At 48.6% G+C, this 4638-nt stretch overlaps 1 pseudogene; it reads left to right on the top strand.

The window, feature by feature from the left end:
• The first annotated feature begins 1969 nt into the window (after positions 1-1969).
• Positions 1970-2703, top strand: LOC144170542 (uncharacterized; annotated as a pseudogene).
• Positions 2704-4638: the final 1935 nt, after the last annotated feature.

Here is a 4638-nt window from a genome sequence, read left to right as displayed (position 1 = left end):
ATCAATGAAGTCCCGAAAGGGAGGGTGGACGCTACATTCGACGCACTTTCGTTGCCACGATTGCATCAAGAGGAATACCGCTTCATTGACGAATACTGCAAGGTATATTTCGATTATTTCTTTACGACTAAGCAGTGCGTTTATTGTATTTCTTTATTTTTACAGGCGACGCACGCTGTGGCGAAGGCGCTGGACATCTTGCAAGGAGAACAATACATGTACAGCCGCCCGCAAAAGTTTGCGGGATGTGCAGAGCGTGGCTGAGTGGCGTAAAACTGCATTGCTGCGCCATCTGCGGCCAGCGGGCGCCGGCTCGAGGCTCAAGGAACTGACGTGCTACCTAGGTGCGCTTTGCGCATGCCTGTCCTTTATTAGTTACGGGGCATCTCCGATCCCTCGCGTGCCCGCGACATGATTTCGATATTCGCGGCAGCCGCTGTGGCGCCGCGTAACCATCGCCGTCGTTCTGCTATCACTGCTGCAACAAAACACGTCGGCAGCGGCCGCCGTTTGCGCGGTGCACAGCTTTGAATAAATCTTATTTTCCAACTGATGCATTGGTCGACGACTAAATTTATTTTACAGGAGTTATTTAGGCTACCTGTTGAAAACTGCGCCTGGTGGCGGGGTTGCATAGGAAAAAGTCGCGTCTCCAAATTATTATTGTGGCAAAGCAAACTTTCCGGTGAATATTGCGGCAAAGCAAACTTTCTTGTTTAATGTAGGTATAATGTAAAAACATCATACTGAAATTGACCGCGAAGATGGCGTTAGCATTACGCCGAAGCACATTTACTTGCCACAGTTAGTTTATAGAGAAGCTGTAAACGATAGGGAATTCCCGTATGCTGTCAATACATGACATTCAAAGGAGGAGGTATGGTTACAGAAAAATGGCTTTAACTCTCGTTTTGTCGGAACTAACCCAGACCAAACTCTATGATAATTAGCCGCGCAGACGACTACAACGTTTTGCGAGCCAGTTTCAGCCCCGTCCTTGTCCTATGGAATAAAACATTAGCCCGTATTGCTTCCATTCACCTGAATATCTAAGCAGTAAGCGGAACTCTTACCTACAACCTGTTTCTTTTGTGCCTTTCTTGGATTCCGCCTAGCTCGGCTTGTCATCCTTGATCACAGACTGGAAGGGCTGGAAATTTTTTCCCATTTCTTTTCACTTAAACTTGGGTGTGTGGACCGCCTTTTGCAACTGGTGCACCCCCTAGTCCTCATAGCAAATAGCAAAAACTTTGCGTACGAACTGGAGTATTCGCTCTGCACTCAACAGTTATGAGTTTGTTTTCTGTTATAGCGGAGGCCCGTAAAAGTGCTTCGCACTGATCTGAGTCTGTAATTTATTGGCACTTGCCCTCACCACTTGCCATTTGCCACTTGCACTCGCCACTTGCACTCGCGTCACTGCCTACTTAGAGCTGCCCGTAAGGCGGGCGATATGTCTTCTGTGGTCCTCCAGAACGCGGAGTGGAGTGGTCCCTGAGCCCGCGCCAACATCAATTGTTGTAGCGAGATGAGCAGCGAACGGCAATTCTGGGTCAGCTGACAGTTCTTCGGTGCTTAGATTAAAAATTAGTATATAATTCGTGCTCAACCAGCAGTGGCTCGTGAAAGATAAGCTTTATTCAACGTTGCGCGCACCGTAAACGGCGGCCGTGGCCGACGTGTTTTGTTGCAGCAGTGATAGCAGAACGACGGCGATGGTCACGCGGCGCCACAGCGGCTGCCGCAAATATAGAAAGCATGTCGCGGGCGCGCGAGGGAGCAGAGATGCCCCTTAACTCTAGCCACCTTACCTTAACTAATAAAGGACAGGCATGCGCACAGCGCGCCTAGCACGCCAGTCCCTTGAGCCTCCACCCGGCGCCCGCTGGCTGCAGATGGCGCAGCAATGCAGTTTTGCGCCGCTCGGTCACGTGCTGCACATCCCGCAAACTTTTGCTGGCGACTGTACATGGGCGTCCTACAGCCAACACTTCACTCCCTGCTGCGCTACAAGCGGTCCCTCCCGCCGCTAAAGTACTGCAAACGCCTTGCCTTCAGGAGGCAGTCACGAAGCGGTGAGCGAAATCTTGTTCCATCTCATCGCGTGATCCCGCTGGGACGCACATGCGTGCATACCAAAGATAGTCCGTTTTTTTATATAACTTGTGCCTCGAAGCTAAACCTCCACATCAGTACCGTACATTGTTCCTGTAACCTCTGTCAACACAGGTTTTCTCAAGTCCTGGACGATGCCAGTCTTGCCCTGGCAGCGGCAGTCCATCCCAAGTTCAAACTCTCCTGGATGGTAGAAGAGCGGAGAGCGGCAACATTTTACCTTCTCGAGGAAGAGTGCCGAGCGCTGGAAGCATGTTCCAGTGAAAATCCAGCAACTGTTGACGGAAGCGACGAAGACGACGAATTCTTCCGGCTTCACCAAGCCTCTCCCTCATCCACCGAGGTGGAACAGTGGGTAAACGATCCAGGAACAAGTCTGAGCGAGCTGTCGAAGTTCCCCAAGATAAAGAAGATCTTCATACAGCGGAATACGGGGATTCCATCCAGCGCACCCGCTGAACGTCTCTTTAGCAGAGGACGTGACGTATTCGCCATCAAGAGGGGGAAGCTCTCCGATTCCAATTTTGAAAAACAACTAATTCTATGCTCCAATGATGTTTGCAAATAAATGCCTTACAGCGAGAGTGTAGCAACAAAAAAATAAAGTTCCTTATGATGGATAGAAAACTTCCGTAATAAAAAAATGAGGCGTACACAACAATTATTGGTTTGGGCATCAGTGTGCATGATTTTAGGTTCCCCTCGTGTAGGCTTTACTACGTGCAATTTTTACTACCTGCATGCCTTCGTATGTTTCTATTAAATGAGCTAGATCTTGTTAGCTATTACTTAGTTTTATACAGTAACGGAAAAGTAACGACGTTACTTTTTTGCAGTAACTGTGACTGCAATTAGTTACTTTATGAAAATTCTAACTGTAACTGTAACAAAGTTACTTTTTAAAGACGATAGTCTTTCTTGGGCTGCTTAACACAGAAATTTTGGTTTGTCTGTCTGTCTGTGACTCGATTCAGCTACGGCCAAGGTGAAACCAACGCTGCGCAATTGTCTTATATGCCCACAGCCAAATCTAAACGTCTAAGTCCGGTGTCAATGTTCATACTTGTCAACGTTGTTGAACAAGAACAAGACATTACGCAAACATAAGGCAGGAAATCAATGCATAAGTAATATTTGCAGCGTTCCTTTATTAGAAAATTCACGGATGCTTGGGTTTTGCGATAGCAAATAAAATACTACATCAACTGCAGAAAACCGTCGCCTGCTGTTGCCCGCGCTACCTGGTGGCATTTAAAGAAAATAAAACGACAACAGCACGGCCTCCGCGATCGGCTGCCGGCGGCGCGCCGTTGCTCCGGCCGTCCCATTCGGCCGGAGAGAGCGTAATTTCGAAGGGGCCGTTTCGGCGCTTTCCGCCGTACCGCGGCGCGCGGAGCCGATGGTTGATAGGGTGCCTGGATGTTCCTCCTCGCCGCCCCTCCGTGACGGGTGGAGACAACTGCGTCGTCTGCTACGGAAGCCGCCATGTCGATCCCCGCCGCTGGGGCAGCGCGCTGCAAGCACGGGGATGTCCTATCGGATTCTTATATGCACACGCATTCCGTGGCCACAAACCGCTTCCAGAGGGAAGGATAACTTATTTGTGGGCTTGTTTGTACGTCTTAACAGTGAAAACACTGCGCTAGCTAAGTCGACAAGACGAAATAGCGGGAGAAACACGGCACACAGAGGCGCATCCGTGCCTACCGCCTATACGTGCGTCTCCTACTTTTTTGTTTTGTGAACTTAAGTCAGCGCAATGTCTCTACACTTTTAAATGTAACACGCATAATAATGCATCAATGAGGCTCGCTTCTTGATCGTTAGTTTTGGTGTTAAATCTCATCTGCGAAAAAGTTGCGTCTTATATAAGTGCGTTCGACCGGCAATGTATTGTGAAAAGACTTCGCGGGAGAGGTATGTTACATGAATCGCCCTGTTCTTCCACTAAGTCTGTCTGATTTCGCAGTTAACTGATATTAATCATGAGCCTTCTTTGCCGAAAATCATAGCTGCAAAAAGCATACCTTCTATATGCAAGATAATGCGCAAATGGCGAAGCGAGGACTCAGTTGTTGTAGTAGTGTATGTAGTTGTTTCTCCAAGGGGAAAACAAAAGCTAAAAGTGAATGGACGAAATAGCATAGGCTTATCTAAAGCACCGCGGTTAACACATAAAGAAAAAAAAAAGAAAAATCTGCCAAGAAGCACCAAATGTAAACGCTTTGTAAATGAACAAAAATGCCTAATCGGCGAAGCCATTTAATAGGTACATTAAATAGTGGCGCAGCATGGAGAAGTTAATTTTGGGTGAGGGGGTGGACCTTAGAGCTGTGCACGGGCCGAAATTTCTAGGCCCGGCCCGACCCGCCCCGATAAAGACACGGCCCGGGCCCGGTCCGGGCCCGAGAAATTTATAAAAATTGAGCCCGGCCCGAGCCCGACGAATATTTAAAATCTGAGCGCGAGCCCGGCCCGAGCCCGCCAGAGTGTTGTTAAATATCATCCCTAGTCCGACAAGAT

Source organism: Haemaphysalis longicornis, unplaced genomic scaffold, assembly GCF_048455015.1.
Source record: "Haemaphysalis longicornis isolate Haplotype H1 unplaced genomic scaffold, Haemaphysalis longicornis Haplotype H1 scaffold_1, whole genome shotgun sequence".
Taxonomy (NCBI): domain Eukaryota; kingdom Metazoa; phylum Arthropoda; class Arachnida; order Ixodida; family Ixodidae; genus Haemaphysalis; species Haemaphysalis longicornis.
Note: the sequence above shows the minus strand (reverse complement) of the source record. Positions and strands in the feature narration are given on the sequence as shown.